This window comes from Diabrotica virgifera, chromosome 5 (assembly GCF_917563875.1).
Source record: "Diabrotica virgifera virgifera chromosome 5, PGI_DIABVI_V3a".
In the NCBI taxonomy this organism is placed as follows: domain Eukaryota; kingdom Metazoa; phylum Arthropoda; class Insecta; order Coleoptera; family Chrysomelidae; genus Diabrotica; species Diabrotica virgifera.
Genome location: NC_065447.1, coordinates 222,522,012 through 222,540,501, shown reverse-complemented (window position 1 = coordinate 222,540,501; position 18,490 = coordinate 222,522,012). Strand labels below are relative to the sequence as shown.

Genomic DNA, 18,490 nt, shown 5'->3' with positions numbered 1-18,490 from the left:
ACTTCGACCACAAGAAAATCCACAAAGAAACATGGATCGCTCCAGACGGCAGAACACGCAATCAAATCTACCACGTCCTAGTGGAGAGTAAGCACGCGAAATTAATAACAGATATTAGAACTTACCGAGGAGCAGACGCAGATTCCGATCACATACTAATGATTACGAAATTAAGAGAAACTATCCCAAAGGTCAGAGAACAGAGAATAATAAATAAAAAATATGACGTTGCTAAACTAAAGAAAAAAGAAACCGCCGAAAACTTCCAGACAGACGTGACAGCAAAACTACTTCAGAGCGAAGAGCAAGGTGACATTGAAATGGAGTGGGGAATAATAGAAGACGCAATGAAGGAAGCAGCTCAAAAGCGGTTTGGTCAAGTTAAAAAGGGGAGCGACAAAGAATGGTTTGAAACCGATTGCAAGAAAAGTCTTAACACACGGAATGAGGCAAGACTAAAATATATGGATAAACCAAGTGAAGAAAACAGGAATGAATATGAAGCGGCGAGAAGAAACGCGAAGAAAGTGTGTAGGAGTAAGAAAAGGGAGCATATGGATAAAAAGCTTCAAGAGATTGAAGAGCATTATATTAATAAAAATGTAAGAAACTTCTACCAGGAGGCGAAAAGGAGCATTGACCAATGTGTAAGAAAACAGAACTACTACAAGAGCAAGGAAGGGCACCTAATAGGAGATAAGCAGGGGAAGCTAAGTAGATGGGAGGAGCATTTTAGAGAGCTACTTAAGGAAGAACCTGATGGGAGTGATGAGGAGCAAGAGGAAATGGTAGAGGAAGTCAGAGGCCCGGCGGAAACAGTAGAGACTCCAACCGTGGAAGAAATAAGAGAAATCATACATAGTATGAAAAACAACAAAAGTGCAGGCAGCAATGGTATTACTCCAGAATTAATCAAGCATGGGGGAGAAGCACTTATAACGCGAATATGTAGCCTGTTGACGAAAATCTGGGAGCGAGAGGAAATGCCGGAAGTATGGAGAGAGGCCATAGTATGTCCCATTCATAAGAAGTGAGATAGAGCAGTGTGTGAAAACTATAGGGGTATCACTCTCCTAGACGTAACATATAAGGTACTCGCCAGAGTCGTAAGAAGCAGACTGGAAAGGCACTTAAACGAGCAGGTGGGTGAATACCAGGGAAATTGATTCAAAGCAGTACATACGAGCAACAGTTAAAGTTAAACCTCCTCTTTATAGATTTCAAACAAGCTTACGATTCTGTGATAAGAAGCCGTTTGTACCAGGCCCTAAGAGTACTTGGAATTCCGGAAAAGATTATCAGACTCGTAAAAATGACCTTAGTGAAGACCGACAACAGAGTAAGGATAGAAGGAAGCCTATCAGGAAAATTTGAAGTTAAAAGGGGATTAAAGCAGGGAGATCCGCTGTCCACGGTACTTTTCAATTTCTTGTTGGAGGCAATATTGAGAGAGAGTGGAATACGAACGAAAGGTATGATCTTTGACAACAGAAACCAGGTTCTGGCCTTTGCGGACGATATAGTGCTAATGGCAAGAACGGAAAGGGAACTGCTGAGGATTTTCAAACTCTTTGAAGTAAAGGCTAAGCAGTATGGACTGAGAATTAATGAGCAAAAAACAAAGTATATGGAAATGGGACAGACCTCAAATGAAGACACACAACTGAAAACTACCACAAACAATGAGAATAAAGAGTATTGCTTCAAAAAGGTGACGGAGTTTGAGTATCTAGGAGTAACGCTAACAAGTAAAGGGGAAGAAAGCCAGGAAATCGAAAAAAGAATCTCGAGAGGAAGAAAGACAGTCGGAGCCATACACAAACTACTAAGAGCCAAAAACATCTCCAGAGAGGCAAAATTAAGACTTTATCGAACAGTGATCCAGCCCACAGTTCTTTACGGGAGCGAAACATGGGTCATGAACAAAAACCAAGAAAATATGCTGAACATCTGGGAGCGGAGTGTCCTAAGGAAGATATTCGGGGGAGTAAAAAACGATGAAGACATTTGGAGGAGACGAACAAATGCAGAGATCAGAGAGCTGTACCGGAAACCAGAAATAAGCCAGATGGTCAGAACAAAGAGACTAAGTTGGTTAGGTCATCTTGCGAGAATGGCTGACGGAAGGTGGGCAAAGGACTCACTTCTGAGAGGGGAAGGAAAGAGGAGAAGAGGACGACCCAGGAAAAAGTGGCTAGAAGCATGTAAGGAAGACCTGCAAACAATCGGGATATCAAATTGGAGAACTGCGGCCATGGACAGGAGAAAATGGAGAAAAACCGTGGAGAAATTCCAAGCCATGGGCCTTTAAGGCCTGTTGAGCTATATTATATATATAAATTGATATCTGGCAAAAATTTTGTGCTTAAGTAAATGCATTTTCAAAGTGCATCTCGAAGAGATGGAAAATGAAAAATTTAGAACTCAGGAAATATTGACGGAGTTCAATTTTTATACCTGCGGGTTTTGGAGGTCACTGCACACGAATTTCATGACGACGATGGTCTCCGAGGAACCTGGTGCCCAGGGTGGAACTCGTCGCCTGGGACAATTGAATAATTCACGGAACAATCGAATAATTCACGAAATGAAGATTGGATCGAAAAACTAAAAAAAATCTATCCAATGACACTAACACGACCCCCCACTCCAACCCCTGGAGGTAAGGTAAACTTTAAAATCTTAAATGGAAACCCCCATTTGTTATTGCAGTTTGTATTGTTTACGTAAAAATAAGCAACTTTTATTCGAGATATTTTTTCGAATTGTGGATAGATGGCGCTATACTTAATCGGAAAAAACTATTTATCTTGATACCATAGGTAAATTATAGAAACGGTCTAATATCCCGAGAAATACACTTCCAAATAAAAACCAAAAAATACGTGTTTAATATTTTTTAAGAACCTATCGAATAACATCAAATCAAACATGACCCTCCACTCCACCCTCTGGAGGTGGGGTGGGGGGTAACTTTAAAATCAAATAGGAATCCCCATGTTTTATTGTAGGTTTGGATTCCTCATGAAAAAATAAGTAACATTTATTCGAAACATTCTTTAGAATTGTTGATAGTTGGCGTTAATAAATAGTATTTTTCAGATTATAGCTTCATCTATACATAATTTGAAAAATGTCTCGAATAAAAGTTACCTATTTTTACGTAAGAAATTTAATCTGAAATAAAAAAGGGGGATCCTATTTAAGATTTTTAAAGTTACCCCCCACCCCACCTCCAGGGGGTGGAGTGGAGGGTCCTGTTTGATGTTACTCGATAGGCTCTTGAAAAATACTCAACACTTATTTTTTGGTTTTTATTTGGAAGTGTATTTCTCGGGATATTAGACCGTTTCTATAATTTACTTATGGTATCACGATAAATCGTTTTTTTGCGATTATAGCCTCATCTATCCACAATTCGAAAAATGTCTCAAATAAAAGTTGCTTATTTTTACGTAAGCAATCCAAAGCTGCAATAACAAATGGGGGTTTCCATTTAAGATTTTAAAGTTACCTCCACCCCACCTCCAGGGGGTGGAGTGAGGGGTCGTGTTTAGTGTCATTCGATAGATTTTTGAAAAATATTGAACACGTATTTTTCAGTTTTTCGATCCAATCTTTATTTCGCGAATTATTCAGTCGTCCCAGGCGACGAGTTCCACCCTGAGCACCAGGTACCTCGCTGACCATCGTCATCATAAAATTCGTGTTCAGTGACTTCCAAAACCCCCAGGTATAAAAATTGAACTCATTTCCGTCAGTATTTCCTCAGTTCTAAATTTTTCATTTTCCATCTCTTCGAGATGCACTTTGAAAATGTATTTTCTTACGCAAAAAAATTTTTGCCGGATGTCAATTTAGTTCACAAAATTGCCTGACACTCTCTCGAATCGAATGCAAAAAGTTGCATGACGATTCAACTTACTGCACAAAATTCCTAGGTTGCTTCGTTGCCTCCGTCTACCTATATTCATCAATCAGCGCTTCTAGTGCTAAGAGATGAATGTGAAGGATTGAAAATTAGCAGAAACTTATAATATATTGTTATATTTCTATTTGATATGAAAATTAAATTTTGATAATTATAAACAAAATTCAATTTAATATAAAATATTTTCAATTTTCTCAACCACGGGCATATAAATTTAGAACAACCTGTATACAACAAATTGTTATATTTAATTTTAAGAAGTGATTAAACGAAACTCGGGACAATGCGCTTAGAACAAACAAAGTGAATGGCGCGTACGATTATCGTTGTTCGCGGAAGGTTCGATCATTAGCCTATGCTAAATAAAACTCAAGTGAAATCGATAATAGGTCATTATCGTTGTTCGCGGAAGGTTCGATCATTAGCTTATGCTAAATAAGACTCAGTTTAAGTAGATAATAGATCATTAAATTTTGTAATTAGTAGAAAGTAATTTTAGAATGGGAATTAACTATTTTTCTTTTGAAATCCATTAAGCATATTTAGAAAGATTAAAAAAATGGATTTTGAGGAATACTGCGAATGAGAGTTGGTGGTGGAAGTTTGATTTGTGAATCTGGAAGGGATATTTAGAAAGTAGGGGAATGAATGACAAATAGAGATCAGAATGTTTTGAGCTGTCGAGAAGTGAAGTCCACTAGTAGACGGTAGTGTACGGAGAGTGAGAAAGCCGGTGTAGTTCCGTGAGTGTGGAGTATCTATCGTGGAACGAGAGGTAGGCCAGGTTGAGAGTAAAAGAACCTCCTTGAGCCAAGAGTTCCCGGTAGCTGATTGCAGTTTCGAAAAAGGTAGAACACAGCATCATGACAGAAGCAGGAAACGAGAGCTATACGAGCTAGTTTCAGAGGAGAACATTACTGGAAGCCAGGACGAGGTTTTGATTGCAGCCAAGGATAGCAGGAAACGGGTTTTGTGTGAAGACATTCTCAGTTCACCAAAAAAAGGTCAGTCTCATTTGTTTGGACATGAATGTATGGGTTTTTCGTATTAAATACCACATTTAAAATTGAAGAAACATAATCAATAATATCAGAAAAGCTTCATCAAACTTAAATAGAATTGTTGCTAATAAATCATAATAGTTAAATGTTAATAAAAACTTTCAATTGGAAACCAAAAGGAAATAAGATTCCCATGTGTAAATGTTATGTTTAAGAATAATAAGATATAGCAAATATTAAGCAGTGATTGCCATTTAAATAAAATAAACAATATTTTGATTACAATTGTAACCCATATGTGTAATTATTTTACTCTTTTCTTTCCTATCCCGATTAGGAACCATTGAGAAATACTTAGAAGCCACGTAAGTAAGTAATTAATTTTATAAAAAGCCTTGAGATTGAAAACATATTGATATGTGATCTGGTAAATTAATTAGATTATTATTAATGCATTGATTAAATTAAATGACATATAAAAATATTATCTCATATCAATAATCAAGATCACATCAACTGTCGTCCAACGTGGAAAGCATTGTAAAGTATTTCTAGTGGCAAATTTGAAGGATAGAAAGAGTAAAGCCGGTATTTGAAAATTTATATGCCTGTGGTAAAAAGTGAGATACTTACATTTGATAACATAAAATTTTAGATCTCTTTAGGTACAAATTTTACATAACTGATTTAATAATTTATTTTACGATATTTACATTTGATATATTTATTGACAATTTATAATATTTGGGTGAGAAAAAGTCGTCTTGGTAACATACTAGTAAAATTTCATATTTGGCGGGGACAGTACTTCTTGAAAACAAATGTCTGTGACAAGAAGCCAAAGCAAAGACAACAAAAAACAAAAAGAACATTCAGACCAAGAAGATATTTTAGACACGACAATCATGGCATCAGAACAGCAAGAATTATCAGGAATAGATAAACTATTACAACTGATGCAACTCCAGTCACAAAAACTGGATGACAATCAAAGAGAAACAAAACAAGCAATGGATAAAAATCAGGAAGAAACATCAAAGAAAATGGATGAAACACAGCAAAAAATGGATGACAATCAAAAGGAAACAAAACAAGCAATAGAAGAGAACAATAAGAAAATAGAGGAACGCATAGAAAAGTATGAAAAGGAAATAAAAGGATGTTTGACAACAATGAAAAACGAGATAGAACAGCAAGAAATGAAAATTAAAGATCACATGCAAGAACAAGAAATTAGAATGAAGGACCACAAGAAAGATTGCGGAAATCAATATTCAACAAAATGTAGGAGAAAGAAGAGAAATGGTTATACATAGCACAGATGACGTGAAGATAAGGTTTGGCGGGGATGTAAGAAGATTACACCCAGTGCCGTTCATAAATAGCCTGAAAAAGAAAATACAACACATCGGAAATTTCGAAACAGCAAAAGAAACTATCAGAAACCATCTAAAATATGAAGCAAGCCTATGGTTCGATTGCAAAGAAGAAGAATTTGACAGTTGGCAACAATTTGAACAAAAATTTTTGAATTATTTCTGGGGAAAAGTCCAACAATTGGAAATTAACAAGGAATTGCAAAATGGGAAATACAATGATAGGATGGGTATATCAGAAAGGACATATGCATTACAAATTTACTATAACGCAAAACATTTACAATATAATTACTCATCGGAACAATTAGTCGAACTGATTGCAAGACATTTCGAAGAAACGCTGGAAGACCATATCACATTGCAAAACTACAAAGACATAGATAGTTTATGCCAATTCCTACAAATAAGAGAATCACGTTTAAGGGAAAGAAAATCAAGAAGGTCGCGAGAAGATTACAGGCCCCGAGAAACACAGGATTACAGATATAGAAATCAAAATAGGAGGGACTATACAAGACGAGATTTTAATCCCAGAAGGGAAAACGAAAATAGAGACAACGGAAGAGGAAATTATGAACAAAGAAATAGGCAATGGAATGAGGACAGAAATCGAGAATACCAGAATAGAAACATCACACGCTCAAATCAAGAAAACAGAAATAATGGTAGACAAAATGAACAGGGATATCGAGAAAACCGAAACAGATCCGACAGACCAAGAGAAAATAGAAGAGAAGTAAATAATACCCAGACAGATGAATATGACGGAGAGAGACATTATGACGAAAATATAAACAACGATGAGCAACCGGCGTTTTTTCACGACGGCGCTCACTAAAAATCAAAAATCAAACAGGAATCTTTTGTAACCCCAAGGAGTTTATTAAATTGGCAAGGAACAACGAAAAGAAAAATGGAGTTAATTTAAAATTTGTGGATGGATTTATCAACGAGAAACCAATTAAAATTATGATAGACACTGGATCTGAAATAACATTGGTCAACAGAAAACTAATAGAAGAAGTTAACTTAACAAATTTAATTTACAAAATACCTAGGGTAAATTTAGTGGGCGCAAACAAACGGACATTGGCAACAATAAATGAAGGCATACGAGTAACGGTACGACTGGGTAAGAAGATGTATGCACTACAATGTGTAATAATGCCAAACATGTCACATGACATGATAGTAGGAGTTGACGAATTGGCAGAAAAACATGTAGTGATAGATTTTAAAAATAATACGATGAATCTAACAGAAGAAAAAGAAGAAGAACAGGACAAGGAACAGGAGAAACAAAATACGGACGAATCAGGTAAAGAACAAACAGTGGAAATGAATTTGGCAACGAAGCAAGGACAAAGAAGAAAAGGGAGAAAAAGTCAGAAAAAGACAAAAGAAAATGAAACCTGTGGCTCCTCAAAAGAAGAGTTGAGCCCAGAAGAAGAAAAATTGAGAGTATCAAAAGCAAAAGAAAACTGGGATTCCTCAAAAGAAGAGATGAGCTCAGGAGAAGAAGAAATAAAGCTAACAAATGAAAGCGAAAAAGATATAATCGAAACAGTGGCATTTGAAGAGGAGGCATATGAAAACGAGGATGCAGAATGCACGGTAAAAGTATGTGAAAAATCTGAGGAAAAAGACAGAAGATTGATATGGGAAAAAGGGAAAGACAACATAATAGCCGACACTCTAACACAGGATGAGGACACTGAAAATAAGGAAACAATTACTCTACAGGTGGGACTAATTAGAGTAATACAAGAAGAAGGGGTATAAGACGTAGATTAAAGTAAGGAAATATACAGGGAGTTGATTTTGCCTCGAGAAAATTTATTTAAAAAATGCAGATAAATTTTATCGAATACAAGGCGGGGATTTGTTATATTTCTATTTGATATGAAAATTAAATTTTGATAATTATAAACAAAATTCAATTTAATATAAAATATTTTCAATTTTCTCAACCACGGGCATATAAATTTAGAACAACCTGTATACAACAAATTGTTATATTTAATTTTAAGAATTGATTAAACGAAACTCGGGACAATGCGCTTAGAACAAACAAAGTGAATGGCGCGTACCATTATCGTTGTTCGCGGAAGGTTCGATCATTAGCCTATGCTAAATAAAACTCAAGTGAAATCGATAATAGGTCATTATCGTTGTTCGCGGAAGGTTCGATCATTAGCTTATGCTAAATAAGACTCAGTTTAAGTAGATAATAGATCATTAAATTTTGTAATTAGTAGAAAGTAATTTTAGAATGGGAATTAACTATTTTTCTTTTGAAATCCATTAAGCATATTTAGAAAGATTAAAAAAATGGATTTTGAGGAATACTGCGAATGAGAGTTGGTGGTGGAAGTTTGATTTGTGTATCTGGAAGGGATATTTAGAAAGTAGGGGAATGAATGACAAATAGAGATCAGAATGTTTTGAGCTGTCGAGAAGTGAAGTCCACTAGTAGACGGTAGTGTACGGAGAGTGAGAAAGCCGGTGTAGTTCCGTGAGTGTGGAGTATCTATCGTGGAACGAGAGATAGGCCAGGTTGAGAGTAAAAGAACCTCCTTGAGCCAAGAGTTCCCGGTAGCTGATTGCAGTTTCGAAAAAGGTAGAACACAGCATCACGACAGAAGCAGGAAACGAGAGCTATACGAGCTAGTTTCAGAGGAGAACATTACTGGAAGCCAGGACGAGGTTTTGATTGCAGCCAAGGATAGCAGGAAACGGGTTTTGTGTGAAGACATTCTCAGTTCACCAAAAAAAGGTCAGTCTCATTTGTTTGGACATGAATGTATGGGTTTTTCGTATTAAATACCACATTTAAAATTGAAGAAACATAATCAATAATATCAGAAAAGCTTCATCAAACTTAAATAGAATTGTTGCTAATAAATCATAATAGTTAAATGTTAATAAAAACTTTCAATTGGAAACCAAAAGGAAATAAGATTCCCATGTGTAAATGTTATGTTTAAGAATAATAAGATATAGCAAATATTAAGCAGTGATTGGCATTTAAATAAAATAAACAATATTTTGATTACAATTGTAACCCATATGTGTAATTATTTTACTCTTTTCTTTCCTATCCCGATTAGGAACCATTGAGAAATACTTAGAAGCCACGTAAGTAAGTAATTAATTTTATAAAAAGCCCTGAGATTGAAAACATATTGATATGTGATCTGGTAAATTAATTAGATTATTATTAATGCATTGATTAAATTAAATGACATATAAAAATATTATCTCATATCAATAATCAAGATCACATCAATATATGTACTCAAAATTCTACTAGGAAGAAAATAATCGGAAAAATTTTATTGAGGTTTTGTGAGGATTTATTAATATCCTCATACATTCCTCCTTGGAATTCATAGGTATTAGAATATATTTTAATTAAATATCACTGAAATTGTTGATTTATTATTTGTTGTGTTCTAATATTCCCCATAAAAAATCGTGACTGGTAAGAGCAATTAATAGTTGATGATCCGTACGCATTCAATTTCCACTTAATCTTTGATTAGTCATTATTTGCTCATGAAAAAGACAAGGTCGTTTCCTTCAGTGCAATATTGTTAAAGCGTTTAAAAAATTCTGCCAGAGTCAGTGGTGGATCTACGGGGATGGAAAAAGGGGAAATTCCCTCCCCCTAACAAGGTCCAAAATTATAGAAAAAAATTATTGAAGCATAAAAATATACAGGGTGTTTCATTAGTAATTGTCCATATAGTAACTGGAGAAACCTTAGCGCAAAAAAAGAAGATTTAACCTAAAACTCTTAAATAAAATGTGGTTCCTTACTGAGTTACAGGGTGTTTTATCTAAAAATTTAAAAACTATTTTTGCTCAGCATTTTAAACTATTCGACGTATCCGTTTCATACTTGGCAGTAAGTAGTAAGTGCGACTACTATACACCCTACTAAATTATGATAAACAAACGTTTCTGGCTACTACCAGAGGCGTACGACAGGGGATAGTGAATGGTTGACCCTTCTCAAATTCTACGCCACTTGAGGAATTACTATTTTAGTGCCATTTTTAAATTCTCCAATACTTTCTACGTAAATAATATACTCCTCATTGGTAACGATAAAGTCATTAGTTTTCGAGATATTTGAAGTTAAATATGAAACGGCACAGTTATTTTGATTAATTTATGATATGATTCATATGATTAAAATGTAAAAATTATTTGTAGCCAGTCGTTTCTAGCTACTACCAGAGGCGTACGATAGGGGGTAGTGGCTGGTTGACCGTTACCAAATTCTACGACACTGACGAAATTGCTATTTCAGTATAATTTTTTGATTGTTCAATACTTTTTATGTAAATAATTTACTCTTCATTCGTAACGATAAAATGATTAGTTTTCGAGATATTTGAAATTAAAAATGAAGCGACACAATATATTAATCAAAATAACCGTGTCTAATAATAATAAGTGTATATTATTTTAATAGGAAGTATTGAAGAATAGAAAAACTGAACTAAAATAGAAATTCCGCCAATCTAGTAGAATTTGGAATGGGTCAACCAAAAGTCAAAGTTCCCCCCTTGTACGCCTCTGGTAATAGACAGAAACGTTTGTTTAACATAATTTAGTAGTCTATACAATACCTATACTTCCTGCCAAGTATGAAAAGGATACGTCGAATAGTTTTAAAATGCTGAGCAAAAATAATTTTTAAATTTTTAGATAAAACACCCTGTAAGTAACTCAGTAAGGAACCACATTTTATGTGTTTTAGGTTAAATCTTCGTATTTTGTGCTAAGGGTTCTCCAGTTACTTTATGGACAATTATTATTGAAACACCCTGTATTAGCTGATATGAAACTTCAATCACAGAGAGACAAATTCAACAAAATAAACACGCTAGTTAAAAAAATTAAAGGAACGTAAGGCATATTATAAGTTATTATAGGTACGGGGTTGAAGGCACTTATGGAATAAAATTATTTCTGTCCATGTTTTAAAAAAATTTAAAAAACGCTGAGACTCGTCGATTTTGATATACAGGGTGTCCCGAAAAATTGGTCATAAATTATACCACACATTCTGGGGTCAAAAATAGTTCGATTGAACCTAACTTACCTTAGTACAGATGTGCTCAAAAAAGAAGTTACAGCCCTTTGAAGTTACAAAATGAAAATCGATTTTTTTCAACATATCGAAAACTATTAGATATTTTTTATTGAAAATGGACATGTATCATTCTTACGGCAGGAACATCTTAAAACAAAATTATAGTGAAGTTTGTCTGCCCCATAAAAATTTTATGGGGGTTTTGTTCCCTTAAACCCCACAAACTTTTGTTTACGTTCCAAGTAATTCATTGTTGTGGTACCATTTTTATGGGGTGCACAAATTTCACTTATTTTTTTTAAGATGTTGCTGCCATAAAAATGACACATGTCCATTTTCAATCAAAAATCTCTAAAAGTTTTCGATATATGAAAAAAAATCGATTTTCATTTTGTAACTTCAAAGGGCTGTAACTTTTTTTTTGTGCACCATTGTATATAAGTAAGTGAAGTTCAATCAACCTATTTTTGACCCCAGAATCTGTGGTATAATTTATAACCAGTCTTTTCGGGACACCCTGTATAAATGTACGATTTTTAAGCCCAAATTTGAATGTACAGAGCGATTCACGCAAGCCTAGCATAGTCCATAAGCTTTATTTTTTAATGGAACACCCTATATATTTTTATATTTTTAAAAGCTGCTTAACAACTTTATTTCAACGAACCATATCATGTATGGTTTATTATGAATAATACAGGGTGAAATTTTGAAATAATAGTATATAGAAACCACCTATGGAATAAAATTGTTTGTCCTTATTTTAGAAAATAAAAAAAAGAACGCTAGAATACGTCAACTTTTAAATTCAAATGTGCACTACATAAACATAAAATTAAATATACAGAGTGATTCACACAAGTCTAGCATAGTCCATGATCTTTAATTGTAATAAAATACCCTGTATATTTTTATGTTGTTAGAATCGGCTAAACAATCTCATACCAAAAAAGTGTATTATGTAGGGCCTATTATGAATAATACACGGTGAAATTTTAAAATTATGTATAAGTAATTTTCGTCAAGATATTAAATACCTACATACAATTTTATCTTATTAAGATAATTATTAAAAACTTATCATACTTCAAATAAGAGTATCATTTTTTTAGCTCTAATTAGCTTAACAAAGACAACATCCATTTTCTAAACTAAGTATAAATATACCTATTGGGTTTTGTATCTACTGTCTTGACGACATTTATAAATAATTTCAAAATTTCACCTTCCAATAATCATAATGGATCCAACACTTTTTTGAGTTGAGGTTGTGAAGTAGCTTCTAATAAAATAAATGTATACAGGGTGGTCCATTAAAACTAAAGATCATGGACTATGCTGTACTTGCGTGAATCACTCTTTATATTTAAATTTATGTTTGTATAGCGCCCATGTAAATTTAAAAGTTGACGTGTTCCAGTATTTTTTGTAATTTTCTAAAATAAGGACACAAACAATTTTATTCCATAAGTGGTTTCCACACTTTATAATTTCAAAATTTCACCCTGTATTATTCATAATACACACGACCTGATATAGTTCGTTGAAACCAAGTTGTTAAGCAGCTTTTAAAATTTTAAAAATATACAGGGTGATCCATTAAAAATAAAGCTGATCGACTCTGCTAAGCATGCATCAATCACCCTGTACAATTAAATTTATAAATAAAAAGTGCACATTTTTATTTAAAAATCGACGGGACTCAGCGTTTTTTATAATTTTTTGTTTCAAGGACAGAAATAATTTTATTCCATAAGTGCCTTCCACACTTATGTCTTTTATTTAGATTGGGTTTATCTTTTTTATGTCTTCTGATTGGTTTTCATTGAAAGTTCCCCTCTACGGCAAATTTCCCTCCCAAGGCAAATGTATAGATCCGCCACTGGCCAGAGTGCAAATATTTACAAGATGAATGAATGAATCAGTTTAGCAGCAGAAATATTGGTTTTAACAGAAATAGAAAAAAATATTTAAATGGCCATTGGTAATAAGAAGCTGTTCCAAAAATAAAAAGTAAACATTTACAATGTTTTTACGTCTTAACTTATTTTTTTTATTAATGTGCGCATATAATATTCCCCTACTTATCTAATTCTATATTTAAAAATATTTACGTAGAAGTTAATTATTACAATTATTATTTAAAAACTTTAGTAGGTGTAACATTTACTTTTTCAATTTTACATTTATGCTTAATTGTATTTACAAAATTATTTTAGAAAGAGAAACTAATTTATCATAAAAAAAAACAAAAAAATTGGGCTCAACCGGGATTTGAACCCGGGACCTCTCGCACCCAAAGCGAGAATCATACCCCTAGACCATTGAGCCGCCATGAACAACTTTAAAATTACAGCTGTATTAAACTGTGTAGTTATGTACTCAATTTTATAATTGGGTTAAATTAAAATTAAATTATTTTCGGGTCTTTAGTGCTTATTTAATGATGATAATGAGGCGTACATAATATAGTTAAAAATATTATGTTTATTTGGAATTAAGCCGCAATTGATTGTAATGAAAATTACATTTTAGAATTATTATTTTTCTTGTTTGCTGTTTCGATTTACACTCCGGAAATAGTTATCAAAGGGTTAGGTATTTTAAAAAATAGTGATGTGTTTTTATAAACAAAAAGTTGTTTGTTCAACCAACTACCCAAATAAATCAGGAAAATAATCAGTTATGGTACTTTTCTAGACATGGGCGCCCATATAATATATAGGTACGAATGGGTGGAGGATACCAGGGGCGACGTGGCCCCCCTAGCTTTTTGGGTGCTTTAAACTATAAATGGTTATTGAAAGCGTATAAAATACCTATAATGTGCAACATCTGCCCACCCCCTAAAAATTTTTATATGGGCGCCCGTGTATTTAGACCATAGGCGTAACCAGGGGGGGTTGGGGGTTATAACCCCTCCCCCATTTGGATGTAGGTACGTTGACCTCTATACGCTTAACACCATTACTATTCCATACCCCCAGAGACTATCAAATAGTTGTCCTCCCCCCCTCAGGACCTCAGGGGGACCCCATATAATGAAGTAATCAAAGTAGATACAATAGTCGTTACTAGACTTACTCAGACAGGTATTTTAGTTAGGTGGTACCAAAAATAATAAAAAGTATTTGGTGGAACCTGACTCAAAAAGATTGAGAACCTCTGCCCTAGTTGGTTAATAGCTCCTTTCAATATTGTTCTGAAGCTTTATATTATAGATATTCTATTATTCTCTCCGAGGTGGAAGTCTAAACGTCAATGAAATCCATTTTTTAAGTTAAATTGTGGCTTATTTCCCAGTTAGAATAAGATCCTTTCTTTCAGAGTTGTCCATCATTATAGATATCTAAAAAATGCATATAAAGATACTACATATTATGTTTCTTTTAGAACTACATATTCGGATATGCAACAATATTATTATTACATCTTAAATTAGGTAATCAATTTACTTTTATATACCTATGTACGTACCTTCAAACTATCCCTTACAAATAACAAATCCAAAATCCATCTATGAAAATGAACTAATGCCATGCACGCTATCTTATCTTGCCAAACACTGTTAAATCACAAATATAGTGAATAATGGTTACTGCGCAAATCTTTCACTCAAAAAAATTTAGTTCGTAATATTGATTAACAGTGGTTACTGAATAGTATTTCGTTGTCACAACAATTTAATTTGTTGTTTCAACGAACTTTTAGACATTGACGAATGTATTTGGTTATTGTCACAATGATTGAATAATAATTGTGAGAATAACTAGAGTACATTAATCAATAACACTCAATTTATTCAGCCAATAACTTAGTTTCGTATATTTAATAAATACTGTTAATTCTGGCAGCAACTCACGTTCTTGATTTCGTAGATGACAAGCAATTACCTTGGTTTATTGTGACAACGTACATATTTCATTAAACCAATGTACAAATGTTGTTAATATAGAGTAATATATGATTATTGAATAGATGTAAATTGATTGTTGTGACAACGAATGCATTAATCAATCTACTACTGCATTTAATTCCCACAATCAATGCGTTTATTGTGACAATAATCGTAGTTGTTGAGACAACAAATGTTTTGCTTGACTATTTGAAAGTTAACGGCTTTTCCTTATCGTGATACCTCTAGCTTCTCTGTGTTACCGAAGTGCCGAATAATAATTGCATTTCGTTTTCAAGTGTAGTCCGTCGTAGAAGGAAGTTTTTGTGTGTCTATTATCGTGAAATTTCGGTCGAATTCTTTTTAAATGTATTAATTTTTTTCCAATCCTGAGAAAACTAATTATTATTTTTGAAAATTTAAAAGCAAAATAAAATATTTCAGTATTATCGAGGGTCTGAAGTCCCTGAGAACCTCTATAATGATTATTTTAATAAGTCACAGGGGTGAAAAAGAGAAAATTTAGTATAATTTTTAATTTAAATTAGGCATACCATTCAACAGACACTTTTTGTTTATTTTAAGGGACTTTCTGCCCTCGGTAATAATGTAATATTTTATTCCGCGTTTAAATTTTTCAAAAATACTTACTAGTTTTCTCAGAATTCCAAAAAAATGAATGCACTTAAAAAGAATTCGATCGAAATTTTGCACCTGCGCTCTCAAAAAGGATTAAAGTGTTATACATATTTGGAATCACTATTTCAAACGCTTTTAAATAAGCTGTCACATGACGTACTTTCCCATTAAAAAAATCAAAGTTACGCCGCGCCTCTCACCGTCACCTGAAGAGGGATCGTGTAAAGTTCGAAACATTGATGTTATAATATAGTTTGATTATTTTAAAAATCGACCTGTCCGAGCGTTTTGCTTATGTGCTAAAAATAAATAAGTTAATAAGGGGGTGGGGGAGTGTAACACTTATTCCAGTACACTGTATAAGTGAAATCATATGAACAATCACACAGTGTAAAGTCCTTTAGGTTAAGGACAAAAAAGGGGGATTTAAAAAATTATTATTAATCAATTAATATCATACATTGGGCTATTGCATTCAGTAATTATTAATATAAAATACGTTCATAGTAGGAATGAACGGAATTAATTGTAACAATAAACGGAAATAATTGTAGAAATAAACGAAATACGTTAGGAGAAATAACACTGTTATTGACACAACGAATAGTCTTCGTCGGTCAATTAACGACGTTGTTGTTTCAATAAATAGTGTTCGTTGACTCAGTGAACAGAGTTCGTAATATCAATAAATAGTGTTCGTTGACTCAGTGAACCGAGTTCGTAATACCAATAAAGTGATACAGTCGAACCCGCTTATTGGAATACCTGTTAAAGGAATATCCCGCTTTAAGGAATAGAAATTTGAGGTCCCGAAACGTTTATACCAGGCACCAATGATCGGTTATTAGAATAACCCCGTTATAGGAATACTTTTGCTTGGCACGAAGGCTATTCCAATAAGCGGGTTCGACTGTATTATGGTATACATAATGAATGTTCATCCATTCAATAAACGTAATACATTGGCTCAACGAATGAAAATAATGAATTGATGAACATCGTTTTGTTGTCCCAATAAAACCAAGAATTGGACAAATTTTAAGGATTGCGTTTGTTGTCTGAATTAACATTTTTATTGATATTACGTACCTTTTTCGTTGAGTGTTTGTGGAAGAAAATTCTCTTTGCAAGTAGCATTTCGGCATTAATGATAAAGTTTTTATTTAATAACCACAGCACAGTTACTACAGAGGGTATTTCTGAAGAATTATTTCTTGTGGTTTAAAATATTTTTATTTGATTGCAAGAAAATTTCTTGTTCACAAATATAAATATGGATTAACTTAATATATATTTCTTATACTGCAAAATATGTGTAGTTTTCAATTTAAGAAACAAAAACTTTAGGATAAGAAAATTAAAATGTAACCATTAATGCATTTCTTAGTATTGAAGAAATTATCTCTAAGAAATTATTGAGTTGTGTTTAAAAAACTAGTTTCTTTATATGCGAAGCGGTATGTCTAAGTTAATATGATATGGACTTTTAAGAAAGATAGCTCACAGAAATCAGTGTTTTAGGAGAAAAGAAATTGTTCTCTCGGTGTACGTGTTTTTTAAGCATGTGTCTGGCAAAGTATTTCAGAATGGACTAAAAAATATGAAAGTTGATTTTTGGTGTCAGTTTGGCATCACAAATTATATGCAACAAAGCTAAAACTCCTTGGGATCTAGGGAGGAGAAATAGGTTCTCCCCGGGATCTTTTTTGAGTAAACCGCTTATGTACGGCATCATCTAAATCCCTGTTTAAGGCCAGTTTTATCGTATTACGGTTTGTGAATCCGTCAGAAAAATTAATTACAGTTATACAGTTTCACCTCTCTCTAACCGTTTGTTAATATCTTGTTTATTTTTTATAGAAAAAACAATACGCTTACGTTTGGGCATTTTTAATTGAGTTTTTACACGAAAAGTCGGGAGTTCGGATAAGCGGTCGTTCGGTTGATCGACGTTCGGATAATCGACGCTCTACTGTACTTCCAAGAAGCTGAATCACACACAATGACCCAGGAAATTTCGATAATCAGAAGCCAATTACAGGACTTAACAATGCCAAAACAAATGAGGCAATCAGAGTTGCTAAATCAAGTACGGAAGTGGAATACACATTTCGACAAGAAACATTCGGATGCGGTAGAGTTCATAGAGAGAATAGACGAGTTAAGCCTAGCCTACGAGATCGATAAGCAATTGTGGCACCATCGACACCATGCATTGTTATGGTACCGAAAAAACAACAGAAATTGGAATTCATGGACGGACTTCAGAACTGAACCAAAAAAGTACGTAAATATAATGAAAAAAACATTGATTCAAAAACGGGGAGCATTAATTTTCGTCCAAAGATCAGTATCATTGGTCCAATGTAAGTAGATACATTAAATAATGCTCAAAAACATTAATTATTATGAATTAGTACGTTCATCCAATGTACTTTCTAGTTAAGAATCAATGTATCGGTACATTGAATCAATGAATCGGTACATTGAATCAATGTATCGGTACATTAATTCTTAACTAGAAAGTACATTGAATGA

At 33.6% G+C, this 18,490-nt stretch overlaps 1 protein-coding gene and 1 non-coding gene across 2 annotated transcripts in view; one reads left to right on the top strand and one right to left on the bottom strand.

The window, feature by feature from the left end:
* Nucleotides 1-18,490, top strand: part of LOC114331424 (uncharacterized) — a 38,896-nt gene that overhangs the window by 11,933 nt on the left and 8,473 nt on the right. The window lies entirely within an intron of this gene.
* On the bottom strand, nt 13,678-13,749 carry Trnap-ugg (transfer RNA proline (anticodon UGG)). Its single transcript has one exon. It is a non-coding gene; the product is annotated as a tRNA-Pro (tRNA).